The sequence below is a fragment of the Podarcis tiliguerta genome, assembly GCF_965153285.1.
Source record: "Podarcis tiliguerta genome assembly, chromosome: 2".
NCBI classification, from domain to species: Eukaryota; Metazoa; Chordata; class Lepidosauria; order Squamata; family Lacertidae; genus Podarcis; species Podarcis tiliguerta.
The window spans coordinates 15,802,894-15,818,083 of record NC_139535.1 but is presented as its reverse complement, the minus strand read 5'-3'; the positions used below and the strand labels follow the sequence as shown (position 1 = coordinate 15,818,083).

At 44.9% G+C, this 15,190-nt stretch overlaps 1 long non-coding RNA gene across 2 annotated transcripts; it reads right to left on the bottom strand.

Moving 5' to 3' along the window:
• Positions 1-3,475: 3,475 nt before the first annotated feature.
• LOC310671961 lies at positions 3,476-4,787 on the bottom strand. 2 transcript variants are annotated; one of them, XR_014508319.1, is made up of 3 exons: positions 4,682-4,787; positions 4,191-4,442; positions 3,476-3,557 (listed from the first exon to the last, which is right to left on the bottom strand). It is a non-coding gene; the product is annotated as an uncharacterized lncRNA (long non-coding RNA). The 2 variants fall into 2 exon arrangements; XR_014508320.1 differs by having other exon boundaries at positions 3,476-3,554.
• Positions 4,788-15,190: the final 10,403 nt, after the last annotated feature.

The window sequence follows — 15,190 nt, the reverse complement described above, 5'->3', positions numbered from 1 at the left end:
GACTCATGAAAATTCACCTGCATTTTAGTGTGAATTTTTCCTAACACACCCACTTTTGCATACAATTTGCCTCCTACGCACATTTTTGCAAAGCAATTTCCCTTAATATAATGCATTTTTGTATGCTATTTTCACAAATGTGTGCATTATAATGCTCATTTTACCCTAGTATATGCATTTTTATATTCATTATATTACTGAAGAACCACATTGCAACATTCAGAGAAGTGCGGATTTTGAAGGAGGGTTGGGTTTCAGTTCATGATTTATTTCAGGAAGTGTGGATCAGGAAGTTTCACCTTTAAATGCAAACTAAATCCAATGTCTCCCCGATCCCTCTGCTCGCCTCCCTTTTGTCTTACTATAATTTTTTGGAAATGGCTCCCCCTGGAGACAGGGAGGAGGAATACACAATTGTGTTGATTTTTTTTCTGCTCTCTATGCCTGCTTAGGGGATAGCAACAGGGCCTGTTACAGCTGAATCCCACCCACTATTCTGCTGTTCTGTACTTTCGGAATGATTTCTAGACTGAAACTTGGTTGGGACAGCACTCAACTGGAATTCGGGGAAGGATTCGTCATAATTTCTCCATGGGAAAACTGAACGGCTTTCCCTTCTGTTTCTTTTTGACACCACTGTTTACAATCCTTTCCCCAGCTGAGAAACATGAAACTTTCAGCTCCCCCTTTCAGTGAACTGTTGGCCAACAAAAGGACCTTGTCATTCAGAATAAGTGCCCAACTTTGCTTCCTTCCTCCTTCCTCCCAGCTCCTTTTCCTTTTAGGTCATATATTTTAGATTTGCGAGCCTGAGGGCAGGGGCTCGTTACTGGATCATTGTGAGCCATTCAGAGGGACATTTGGGGCTGAAGAACAGGGATTTTAAAAAATCCTTCAAAGAAATGAATTCAGGAAATGCTCCTTGCAAGGGGCAGAAACATGGGAATTGTGGGAATGTCCATGTATGTTTTCCATTGTGATGCATCTCACATACCTCCCTCAAGCTGACTCACACATACACCTAGGATCAGATAAGTGAGCACAGGACCTCTGGAGGGAAAGTTCCCATAGTCTCATTTTCTCACCCCCAGGAGCAGATTTGTCTCCTTCTCCTCCCCTAATCCACTCCCCCCCCCATGGTGATCAGTGCAGTGACAACATTTTAAAAAACCCCATATCACATACTTACTGTTAAACCTGTTCCAACGATCGCCATGCCTGCACCAATACAGCCCAGAACAATCAGGGAAAGGGCCCAGGGTGCAAGCGACACATGATCTGAAGCGGTTGTAGGTTCTGTAGGACAAAGGAAAGCTAGAAGGAGAACAAATCGAGGCCAACACCCTTATTATTCTCCAGCCTGCTGATTTGCAGCATAATCCATTCCTCAGCGACCGATCACCGGGCAAGGGAAGGGTTGCGCCTAAGGCTAAGCAAACTTTAGATTCTATACGACTACCCAATGACCACATCCCTAAAATCTGCTCTAGAGGGTTGAGGAACCCTTTGATAAAGCCTGAGAGGTGGTGTGGAGCTATGCTGGTGGGGAGTAAAGGTGGAATTAGCAATCATTGCCTCTCTCCCATCACTGCTGATGAAAGACTCCACTGCTGTTATGTACTGAGTTGAATAGGATCCAAAATGCAGCAGTCTGATTGGTCCTAGAACAATGCAGCAGTCTGATTGGTCCGCAGGAGCCACCCAATCCAGCTCCAGTTGGAAGTGAATCCACAGCCTGATTGGCCTACAGGAGAATCCCAGAATTAGCCAATCACGTGCAGCCCATTGTGTAAATAATGTATATAAAGCAGATGCTTTGGGGGAACATTCATTCCTCCTCACCGCTATGAGCTGAATAAAGAGCATGAAATCCACTCTCGACTCTGAGTATATTTCAACTGCCAAAGATCTCAAAGTAGCATGCATCATTTTCTGCTCTTCATCGTATCCCTTCAGCAACCCTGTGTGGTAGGTTGACCAGCCCAAGGTGAAGCCCAGTAGGCCTTCATGGCCAATTGGGGATTTGAACCAGAATTTCTGCAGCCGTCCCACTCTCTAATCACTCTACAAGGCTGGCTCTCTCTGAGTTACATTGGAATCAATCTTACCATGGGTGGTGGTGGTGGTGGTGGTCGGAGTTGTGGTGGTGGTTTCTGTTGGCAGAAAACAAGGGGTGAGGACATGCATGAATGCTGCAGAATGTCATTTCAGCTTGCAAGCGGAGAATGAAAAAGGACTTTACTTGGTGAAATGTTGTCAAAGTGACTAGCTGGCTAATGCTGACCCTACTCTGGGTTGTAGTCCAATTTCAGGGACCGCTTCTTACCTCAAGGACTACCACTCCCCATATAAACCAACCCGGACACTTTGTTCATCATCTGAGGCCCTTCGTCTGGTTCCTCCACGAGAGGTCTGGAGGGTGGCAACATGAGAATGGGCCTTCTCTGCAGTGGCTCCCCATTTGTGCAATGCTATCCCCAGGGAGGTTCGCCTTGCGCCTTCATTATATATCTTTAGGCGCCAGACAAAATGTTCCTCTTCAATTAGGCCTTCAGCTGATTGACATCCAATGTCCTTTTAAATGTGTTGGGGGCAGTGCCGGATTTACATATGCTATAGCTTAGGGCCCCATTCTTTTGGGGGCCCCCCAAAAAATTAAAGGGAAAAAACTCAGATGTACATTTCCAAAATATAAGATAAAAAACAAATAAAATAAAACCTACATACAGCAGCATTATTTTGTGTTGTGTAGGCTCCTATGATGCTAGTAATGGGCCCCGCCTGCTAGCCTGCTCCCTAAAATATCACTGGTTTGCTCATTTCTATATACAGGGTGCCTACATTCTGCATGGACTGGTTGCATGGCAACATGGGCAAATGGCTTTAGATACCTATTAGGTGCATAAATTACCATACAGCCTATATTCAACACAAAAAACGGTGACAATTTGTTGTTGACAAAGGACAGCTGGACATATAAAGCGTCCCATTATCTTCAGTAGCTTAGGGCCTCATCAAACCTAAATCCGGCCCTGGTGGGGTGTGTGTGTTATGTGTTTGTTTTGCTCTTGCTTTTATTGTGTCTTTTGTGTTTTTATTTTATACTTTTAACACCCCTGAGATCTTCAGATGAAGGGTGGTGTACAATTTGTGTGCGTGCATATATATATTCTTTTAGGAGACCACAGTTTGAATTCCTCTTCAAGCAGGCTGATTAATATGCCACAGCCTTCTAATTGTATCTGTGGTGGAGAGGGGGCTTCGTGTTTTGCTGTCTCGGTTTAATTATTTACTTGTGTTTTGTGTTTTACGTTGCATTTATTCTGTGAACAGCCCTGCAGTCTCTCGATGAAGGCAGTGTAATAAATAAATAAATAAATAAATAAATAAATAAATAAATAAATAAAAAGTAACTTTCTAATCACTCTACCAGGATGGCTGTCTATGAGTTACATTGGAATCAATCTTACCAGTGGTGGTGGTGGTGGTTGGAGTTGTGGTGGTGGTGGTCGGAGTCGTGGTGGTGGTGGTGGGAGTGGTGGTGGTGGTGGTGGCTTCTGTTGGCAGAAAGCAAAAGCAGGGACAGGCATGAATGCTGTGGAATGTCATTTCATCACGCAAGAGGACAACGTAAAACGACTTTACGTGGTGAACCGTTACCAGTGTGACCAGCTCTCTACAGCTGACCCATCTCCAGGTTGTATTATAAGAGAAAAAGCAGAGCTTTTGCTTAAATGTGGGGTGTGGGGAGGCAAAAGGTGGGGCTGTGGCAGAAAATATCTCCCGCTGTATTTCATAGCAGTGGCAAAGAAAGAAAAACACAGAGGAAAGCAGTGACAGAGAAAAATGGAAGCTATGAGCCATTGGTGGCTGCCATCCCCACCCCACACCCCTCACAAACCACCCTCAAAACAACACTACATCATCACGCAGCATAAAGTTTCTGAGGCAAAAAATGGCCACCGGAGGGCAGTGCTACAGAGGGTGGTAAATACTGTAATGCCTTTGTTGTTGTTGTTTAGTCGTTTAGTTGTGTCCGACTCTTCGTGACCCCATGGACCACGCCAGGCACTCCTGTCTTCCACTGCCTCCCGCAGTAATGGCTTTACTCCAGAACAAAACAAACAAACAAAGCTGGCATCTCATGGCCCAGCTGTTTCGTATGTTTTCAGAAAGAGATAGAATCTTACCCGTCGTTGTGGTTGTTGATGGCGTTGTTGTCGTTGTCGTAGGGGGTGGGGTTGTTCCCCCTCCCCCTCCTGAGAGGAGACCACCAAGGCCTCCATTTCCTGAGAGGAGGCCACCAAGGCCTCCGTCCCCTCCTCCTCCTAAGTTGAGGGAGCCACCAGCGGATCCGTCCCCTAAGTTGAGAGAGCCACCCGGGGCTCCGTTTTCCCCTCCTATGCTGAGGGAGTCACCTCCTCCTCCTAACAGCTGGGCAGCTGTTGAGAAAAGAGAACAAAAAATGTTGGTGAACCAGGTCAAGCCCCCTCTCGCCTAGTTCAAGTCACAAACACACATAAATCCCAATTCTTTATAGAGAAATGATTGGGCCTTCATTCAGAACTGTACCAGAGACATCTTCTGCTTTGCCACAGGTCGGCCTCTCTACCTCACAGACAAGAACACATGTTCTGTCTCATGTTCTGCTTCTCAGGAAGTCTCATGTCACAGAAGTTACCTTCTCCTCAAGCCTTGGTATGCCATAAAAACCTAGAGTGGCAGTCTGGAGGTAGGCCATCCCAGGTTAAGCCTGTTGAACCAGCAAGCAGATTATCTGAAAGCAAGGATATGGGATCTGAGGGCTTCCATGTGTTGATGGACTCCAGTTCCCATCAACCCCCAACACAGCCAACGGTCTGGGATGATGGGAGTTGTAGTCCAGCAGCATCCGGGGCACCACAAGTTCTCCATTCCTGTCCTGAAGGATGGGATTGGAACATTTTCAGTAAAAATGGTGAGTATTAGGCTGTCAGACTTCAGAGTCTGCAACAGCTGAAGTAGGTTTCTAGTTACTTCTACAGCAGAAGCTTAGGTCCGAGATAATCAAGCTGCTCAATGGCTTTGGGTCTTTGTCATTCATTTTTATCAAAATCTTAAGAATAAAGGTTGCAAAATAACTGAACTGTGATTGGGTTTCAAGGTCCAAGAGAGTAAGGAACAAGCTCCATCCCAAATTGATTTGGATTGGTTTTATGTACTGACTTGAATAGGATCCAAAATGCAGCAGTCTGATTGGTCCTAGAACAATAGGATCCAAAATGCAGCAGTCTGATTGGTCCTAGAACAATAGGATCCAAAATGCAGCAGTCTGATTGGTCCTAGAACAATACAGCAGTATGACTGGTCTGCAGGAGCCACCCAATCCAGCTCCAGCTGGAAGTGAATCCACAACCTGATTGGCCAACAGGAGAATTTATTTCAATTGGCAATGGAAATAAGCCAAGCTATTTCCCCAAAATACTTTCCTGAACCAATCTGATTTTGGAAACATAAATGGCCCACACTTCATTTTAAGAGATTAATTTGGTATTCAGGTGGTCCCCTGCCCAAGTAGTTTAACAGAGCCAACCCCTTGTGCCCATCTTCCTTATACTTTTTGATTCCTGGGCGTCAGCAGATTTTAAATCATCACTCGCTGACTGGCATTAGGACTGAACTGAACACTGGCCAGCAAGCCAAAATACTAGTTGGGCTCGTTTACAGTGTATGACTGACTAAGCATGAAGTTGGGTAGTTGGTTTGTTTAGTTAGTTAACACTTTTCTGCACTGCCTTTCTGCTCTAGGGTGGTTCATGAGGAACAACAAAAAACAACGGCCAAAAAGCACAGAACAAGAAGCAACCATAACAAATCACAGGCAGAACCGCCTCTTGTCATGAACACTCAGCTCCTGTCACCCACAGATTAACTATTGCTAAGTCTTTTGGCAGAAATTTTAACACCAAGCTTCAGATGGCTATATAAGGATCTCAGAGGCAGCATTTCACAAGCTAGTATGAAGGACCCTCAATGGGATGCTTCAGCCTCTGTTAAAATGTAGGCTGCCCCTGGTTCCATGAAGAGTAGGGATGTTTGTAGGATTGGTTTTTGAGCCAAAAACCTAGGATTTGGGAAGCCAATATCCCCAAAACTCTCTTAATGGTCAGGCGTTTTCATCTCTCATCATTGCTATTTGTTCATGATTCTCTCGCATTTTGTATGTAATCCACCTTCTGGCAAAGGCTTTTTCCTCCTTCTTGGAATGCTCTGAACCAGTCAAGGGTCACATAGTGAATATGACAATGTCTCAGCTATGTAGCCACAACTAATCCAGAATGCGGCAGCTAGACTGGTGACTGGGAGCAGCCGCCAAGACCACATAACACCGGTCTTGAAAGACCCACATTGGCTCCCAGTACGTTTCCGAGCACAATTCAAGGTGTTGGTGCTGACCTTTAAAGTCCTAAATGGCCTCGGCCCAGTATACCCGAAGGAGCGTCTCCACCTCCATCATCCAACCCGGACACTGAGGTCCAGCGCCGAGGGCCTTCTGGCAGTTCCCTCACTGTGAGAAGTGAAGTTACAGGGAACCAGGCAGAGGGCCATCTCGGTAGTGGCGCCCGCCCTGTGGAACGCCCTCCCATCAGATGTCAAAGAAATGAACAACTCTCTTACATTTAGAAGACATCTGAAGGCAGCCCTGTTTAGGGAAGTTTTTAATGACTGATGTTTTAATGGATTTTTAATCTTTTGTTGGAAGCTGCCCAGAGTGGCTGGGGAACCCAGCCAGATGGGCGGGGTAGAAATAATAAATTATTATTATTATTATTAGCCAATCAGAGTTAGCTATACAATGATGTTACAGTGGGCAAATATCTCTGAATTGAGAATGTGGGTGATGCTTTCTGGACTGGCCATATGAATGACCCCTGTCATTTGGTTTGTTGGATTTCCTTTGCTCTGTATAGGTTAACACTCTCTCTATCTTTAAGCATCCTGTCCCCAAAATAATCTAAAATGGGGCACCCTCTACTCCCCATGGAGAGGGGAGTTGAATGGCCTTCAGGGTAGAAACAGCAGGCACAGCTAGAGCTAAGCAACTCTATGCCACCCCTAGAAATAGCAGCAAATTCAAGTTTGGAAACACCTGGTTGATGTCTAGAAAGCAACATGTAGTTCTGCCTTCAAGGAAGCTAGATTTTGGGTGCACCTCTTAGCTTTCTCAAGCCACCTGTAGTTTCTTATCCTTATCACAGGGTAGGGGTGCCAACCTGAATAAAATAATGGGGAGGGAGGCAGGTAAGCCCCGCCCTGCACAATCAATCGCATGATGTGACAGATGCACACTATTTGAATGGCAACACCCATCAACTTTGGAAGTGCCCAGCCCTTCAAATATTTTAGGGGGTTGAAGGGACCTCGGCACCTAGGAGCTGGCTCCTTGTCACTGGGCTGTGTGAGGCTAGAGGGGAAGATGGGGAAACCATGCACATCTTTTTGAGTTCCTTGGAGGAATGGTAGGATGGAAATGTAATAATAAACAATAAGACAATTGCATTGTTTATGTGTCACATTTGCCCACGAATCTGCAGGCTTCAGGTAGGTCAGAACAGGTAGCACGGAGGACAAAAAATAATAATACTGAATTGAACCAGCCCTTTTTGATCATTTACCAATATGAGGTTTCGTTATTTTGTCCTATATACCCAGCAAACTACCTGGGACACGGGTGGCGCTGTGGTCTAAACCACAGAGCCTAGGGCTTGCCGATCAGAAGGTCGGCGGTTCGAATCCCCGCGATGGGGTGAGCCCCGTTGCTCGGTTCCTTCTCCTGCCCACCTAGCAGTTCAAAAGCACGTCAAAGTGCAAGTAGATAAATAGGTACCGCTCTGGTGGGAAGGTAAACGGCGTTTCCGTGTGCTGCTCTGGTTCGCCAGAAGCGGCTTTGTCATGCTGGCCACATGACCCGGAAGCTGTAGGCCTGCTCCCTTGGCCAATAAAGCGAGATGAGCGCTGCAACCCCAGAGTCAGCCACGACTGGACCTAACGGTCAGGGGTCCCCTTACCTTTACCTTTACCCAGCAAACTACCTCTGGAACAAATGTAACTAACATGGATTAACCACAGCAACGGAAAGAAAAAGTCTTACCTGTTCCTTGAAAGCACAGAGCAAAACATATGAGCACATTTCTTAAAAGAGGCACAAATGACATCTTGGACAGGCCCATGGCTGGCAAGTAGAAAGGAGACGGGCAGCTGGCTCTCAGATGTGATGGTGGTAGTTTCAGGTCTTCTGGGTTCCTGCAGGTTCCTGCTGCTTAAATACTTCTGAACAAAGTGACTCCTCACATCCAGCTAACCAGTTCAGGCTGTCATCACAAGATTGGTTTGCTGACATACATTTTGCACAACAGGATCCTTTTCCATGTGTTTTCGTAAGGAAAAAACCAAAACCCTACTGTCCACTCATTCGAAAAAGGCGGATGTAACAGGAAACTGACGCACTCATCCACCTAGATATTAGGGATCAAGAAAAATCACTCTGCGGGAATTTTGGGAAGTGATGTGCTGGAACATTGGGAAGAACACCGGTAAAAAAACCCAACCCTGTGAAAATGTGGGATTTTGTTCTTAGAGAACACAGAGTCCCATTGTGCTAGGCTAGCAGGATTTCATGCAGCTCAGTTGGTAGAGCATGAGACTCTCTTAAATCTCGGGGTTGTGGGTTTGAGCCCCATATTGGACAAAAGATCCCCACATTGCAGGGGGTTGGGCTAGATGACTACTGTGGTCCCTTCTAACTATACAGTTCTGTGATTCTAACTCTGCCTGTACTGTGTTGCATTTGCTTTTGAATGCCAGTTGCTGGAATCACAAGTGCGGAGAGCACTGTTGCATTCAGGTCCTGCTTAGGAGTCTCCGACAGGCATCTGGTTGGCCACTGTGAGAACAGGATGATGAATCCCATCTAGGATTGGCCATTGGCCTGATCCAGCACACTCTTTTTGCATTCTTATGGACACAACCCATAGCTTGTACCAGTAGGAGAGAGCTAGTTCACAGCCCAATGAGGCCTAGAGCTCAACAACTGCTTTATAAAAGTAAAGGGACCCGTGACCATTAGGTCCAGTCGTGACCGGCTCTGGGGTTGTGGTGCTCATCTCACTTTGTTGGCCGAGGGAGCCGGTGTACAGCTTCTGGGTCATGTGGCCAGCACGACTAAGCCGCTTCTGGCGAACCAGAGCAGCGCACGGAAACGCCATTTACCTTCCCGCCGGAGCGGCACCTATTTATCTACTTGCACTTTGATGTGCTTTCGAACTGCTAGGTTGGCAGGAGCAGGGACCGAGCAACGGGAGCTCACCCCGTCGCGGGGATTCGAACCGCCGACCTTCTGATCAGCAAGTCCTAGGCTCTGTGGTTTAACCCACAGCACCACCTGTGTCCCTCGACAACTGCTTTACCCTTAGGCTAATGGATTACTCAAAATTAAAGTGTGAATGCGGGGTAGTGATCCCCACTTCCCCTCCTAGAAGTGCTTTGAAATGGTTCCTTGCAGAAGTGTTCATTGTGAGAAATCATGCTGGAATAACAAAAACACATGGATTTCACCAAATTGAAAATAAAAATACAGTGGTACCTTGCTTCTCAAACTTAATCAGTTCCGGAAGTCTGTTCCAAACCAGTTTTCTCTGTTTTGTAGTTTTACGTCTTAATATCGGTATTTAAATTGTTTTGTCATTTATTTACTGTAAGCTGTCCACAGAACTTTATGTTAGGGGGTGGCAAATTAGGCAAGGGATTATATTAGCATTAGGATTTAGCACAGATGGCCTGCTGACTTCATTCTAAGGAAAGGCTACCAAAGGTGGATTTGGGAATGTAATTAAATGGGAACAGGTTGGATATGTGATGAGACACTCAGCATAAGCTGGTGCCTAAGAAAGAGATTTGAAAGATTCCAATCTGGACTTTCGTCACTGGAACAAAATGTCCCTATTAAGTGGTGACATTCAGGACTTCATTCTGCAGTCATGATCTATTGTTTCCGGAGGCGATGAGGGAAAAGTATGCTGGATTTCAAACTGCTCCGGTCTAACAAAATTCTTGTTTGGTGTTACTTGCTGATTCTATGTCTCGTTTAATGTTTCATTAGTTTGTTTTACATTCAATATAAGAATGTATATGAGTGAGACATGAATGGCAGAAAGGTGGTGAATGCCAACATCTTGACTATTGGAACTTGTCTGTGTATGTGTGTGTTCTCTATTTCCAGTAAATATTTGTCAGTTTGCATTTCTTAGTGCAGAAAGTATTGACCTGATGTATAGAGATCTCTCCTATTCTAAATAATTTAAGAGGGTTCTGGAAGCTTCTGGAAGCTTCTCTGTGTGAAAGAAGCTTCATGATGTTTGGGTTATACCTTCAGAGAAGCTGAGTACAGCTGGCTTAAACTGGTTTTGTTATCTCTTCTCTCTCTTTTTTAAAAGTTTTTATTTATACAACAAGAAAAACAAACAAACAAAAAACACAAATACCAAATTATACACAAATTACAAAAATAACCATAGACACATAATATTCTTAGCAAACAATAAAACATCTATTGGTCTTAACACTAAAGATCCAACCTCCCGTCTATTCCATACTTCAAATTCATATTACTTATTGCCAATACACATTTTTTTAATAATTAAACTTATTCTCATTAAATCTAATTTCTTATATCTACCTTACAACTATTACTGAAGTTCCTCGAATGCTGCAACAGAATTTAAACTACTATATTTATTTTTCAGATATTCTTTGAAAACCTCCCATTTAGAAACAAATTCCTGTTTTGATTTATTCTTTATTTTTTCTGATAAACCATCTAATTCAGCATATTCTGTCAGCTTTTGGATCCACTCTTGAATAGAGGGGATTTCATTACTCTTCCATTTTGCTGCGATCAAAACTCTTGCTGCCGCCGTGGCATATAAAAAGATACCCTTCCTCTTTTGTGGAATATCCAAATCTGTTATTCCCAGGAGGTAGGCCTCTGGTTTTTTATTGAAAGAGATCTTTAGCATTTTTTGCAGTTCTTCATGTATACTCTCCCAGAATACCTGTATTTTCCTACATATCCACCACATATGGAAGAATGTTCCTGAGTCTCCGCATCTCCAACAATTACTTGATACATTTTTATACATTTTTGAAAGCTTCCATGGTCTCTGTGTGAAAGAAGCTTCATGATGTTTGGGTTATACCTTCAGAGAAGCCGAGTACAGCTGGCTTAAACTGGTTTTGTTATCTCTTCTCTCAAGGTCATGCTAACTATAAAAGCAGGGCCAGAGGGAGCCTGGATTTCACTTTCTCTTTCTGTCTCTCTTCCTTCTAGTGTGGTGTTCTTTATACAGTGTTAAGGTTTAGTCTTATTATATGTTATTGTAAGTTTAGGTTAAGTCTGCTGCAACAGGACTTCTTATAGACAGTGCCAATCCTGAATGTATTGGATTTGTGACCATTATGCTCACATGCCTTCAGCAGCAGTAAAGCACTGCTGGATGAAATTGCCTCTGGTCTACTTTTGGGGAATCCTGCAACGTATTTACGTTTTTACTCTGCTAACTATACGCATTGGAATCTAAACGTAAAGGTAAAGGGACCCCTGACCATTAAGTCCAGTCGCGGATGACTCTGGGGTTGCGGTGCTCATCTCGCTTTAGTGGCCAAGGGAGCCGGCGTTTGTCCACAGACAGCTTCCGGGTCATGTGGCCAGCAGGACTAAGCTGCTTCTGGCGAAACCAGAGCAGCACACGCCGTTTACCTTCCCGCCGGAGCGGTACCTATTTATCTACTTGCACTGTGGCGTGCTTGCTAACTGATAGGTTGGCAGGAGCTAGGACTGAGCAACGGGAGCTCACCCTGTCACAGGGATTCTAATTTCAATGACAATGTTGGCAATCACATTTTGCTGAGTGTCAACATTCACATCTTCAACATTAACCTGCTCTTCTTCCTGCAGGTGCCAAGGTGGCTGGCCACAAATGACACAATACAATCAGTATTAAATAATAGTTAAAAAGTCAACACACAATGCAACATTAAAGGCACAGCCCAACTGGCAGGGTTGCAGACAGATACATTTCTTCAAGGAAATGGCACACAGCTCAGCAACCACTTCCCAGTGGGTCTTGCTGCTGTAGAGCCTTCCATCCTTTCTAAAGATCTTCCTCTCCCAGATGTTTCCCAAGCAGTCTCAAAATTGCGTTTGCTCACCTTTGACCTCTGTTCTGCCCTTACACACTCTTGGGGACCAGGGGGCAGGAGAGGGAGAGGTCTTTGGAATCCACAGCAGCAGCCTCTTGACCCCCCTCTCCTCTGCTTCACCTTCGGAGTCTGAACTGCTTCCTGTCACTGGCTCTCCCTGCTCAACTGAGGGGGATGAGGACTTCAAGCCTAGAGACTGGTGGTGAGACACCGGCCACACCTCAGAGGATGGGACGAGCTGAAATGTGCTAGAAGCAGGGAGCCTGAGGGATAGCGAAGAGATGGAAGCAGGCAGGTGCCCCCCAGGCACAGGGCAAGGTGATGAGGTTTCTCCAGTTTGGATGCAGGTGCTGACATAGATGACAGAGGGGAGGTAGACCCTGCAGTTCTCCCACAGAGCCACTCTGAGAGCCAGTGTGGTGTAGTGGTTAAGAGCAGTGGACTCGTAATCTGGTGAACCTGGTTCGCTTCCCCGCTCCTCCACATGCAGCTGCTGGGTGACCTTGGGCTAGTCACACTTCCTTGAAGCCTCTCAGCCTCACTCACCTCAGAGTGTTTGTTGTGGGGGAGGAAGGGAAAGGAGAATGTTAGCCACTTTGAGACTCTTTAGGGTAGTGATAAAGTGGAATATCAAATCCAAACTCCTCCTCCTCCTCCTCTTCTTTTTCTTCTCTGCTGACAGCTTGCCAGTCCCTCTCATTCCTAGGATGAGGCATTCGTTGCATGCCAGCAGCCACAGAGGAAGTCCCTTGGAGCTCACTGTAGCAAGTGATAGCAGAAGGAGGGGCCTGATGCAGAAAGCTACAATAGGGTTGCCATACTTCCAGAATTTCCCAGGCATAGCTGGCAATCGGCTGTCGAGGAAGCAGCATCCAGGCAAAAATCATTGAAATGTCTGGGGAAATCCCAACGTATGACAACCCATGTTGGCAGTGTTGTCTTGGGTGATTTTCCTTTGGCACGACAAGTTTGCCCCAAAAAAGCTCAACAAATTTTCTGTCCGGGTTTTTGCTTTTTGAAATATGGCAGCCCTAAGCTAGAGCGTGAACGAGCTCCTATTTTACACACGATCCTTAACTAAAGAGCGTAACAGGTCGAATGGTAATGTTTGTAACAAATTTCTTTAATGGTTACTTCCTAACATACAAATCAAGTCCAAGATGTACACCATATACAACCCTTAAGCAAGGTATGTAACCTATTTAATTAAATCCAATGCAGATATATTTCTTCCTTTCTTAATACATTCTTGTTTGAGTTCATATATTACAGTCTTCGGATGTGGTTAAGGAAAGGTTGCTGGAATGTCATGGAGAATACAGCTGATGAGGTTGGCTAGCATAGGTAGAAGACACAGGCAGGCTGGCTCAGGCAGCTGGGTTGGGTAGAACAAGGCTTCCAGATATTTCCTTGTTTCACCCTGAAGGGCTTCCTCAGCTGTTAATATTTCTATATAATATAGATATAAACACTTGATAATACAGAGAACTAAAACTAAGGATAGATCCACACTCTTAAAAATCCAGACTGACATTCATGACAACACTAAGAGAATTCATTCTTCCTTAGAATTTAATCACATAACAAGAGACATTGAGAGAATAGTGAAACGCCACTGGCATATCTTAAAAGATATTCCTGGTTGTGAGGTCCCTCCACTCTTTGGGAAACGATGCACTAGATCCCAGCAAAATTTCATTACCACCCTTTTGTAAGCTGTCAGGAGCTCATCCTACTCTCAAGTAGGACCCTGGCAGAGATGCATGCCCGACTGGCATGTTCCCTCCCTCCTGGTCGATCGTTTGGGAGCTTCGAAAGCTTTCTTCTGCCCGAACATCACAGCAACCATTGCCAACAGACATTGGCATGCTTAGGGATCCGCAGAGTCTTCGCAGTTCACGTAACAGACCTCAGCAACTCAGCATTTTGGCTAATCTACTTTATTTTCATATAAACACACACAGAGCACTGCAACAAGGCTCCCTCTATCTCTAGTATCAGACAGCAAAGAGCGAGAACAAAGGACAATAGTTCCACTTCACGCAACACAGTAACACAAACATCCTGTCTCCGTCACTTGCCACTCTGTGGAGTCAAAACATACACTGTCATGTGATAGACAACAATCCCAGGACTGCAATCGCGGAGCAGGAATTCTAACAAGACTTCAAAAAGTTATGATTTGGGAACTGTATAGATAACCGTGGTCTTCCCAAAATTAAGGTACCCTTTCCCTTCTCTTTTTCATTTCTTTTTAGTACAGTATGGGTCTTATCTGCTATACAGTGATGATTCTTTTATGAATCTGCTTTAATTCAGTAACTAACAGGTACAAAACCAGGAGTACTTTAGGGCTGTTTATTAGGGCTGTGCATAGTTGGAAATTTAGAAACAACAGCAGGCGCCTCCCCACTTACATGGGGGTTACATTCCTGGGTACCATGCGTATAGGTGAAATCATGTATAGTGGGAAACACCATCTAACTTCGCCAAAAATCCACCAAACTTCACCACAATCACTCCCTCCAAACCACATTTCTCAAACTCCTACTCTACACAGGCCTCAAAGGTCAGTGCAAAGGCTCATGAGATTGCAGTTGTAAAGGCTCCTAGGATTGCTAGCTGTTTTCCCACTCTTTTGTGCCCTTTTTTTGCCATTTCCCCACTCTTTTCAGGCTGTTTTTGCCCCTTTTTGCGCTTTTCTGCCTTTTAAATCAATTTACTTAATTTCCTGCTGCATATATGCAGTTATGTGGAAGTCGAATGCACCTAATACACCTGTATTACAATAATTTAAATGCAAGTATATCTCAGCATTGTAGGGTCAGTGACAAGGGACATCTAAAGGCGAATCTCCTTAATCCAGGCATGGCCAAACTTGGCCCTCCAGATGTTTTAGGACTACAACTCACATCATCCCTAGCTAACAGGACCAGTGGTCAGGGATGATGGG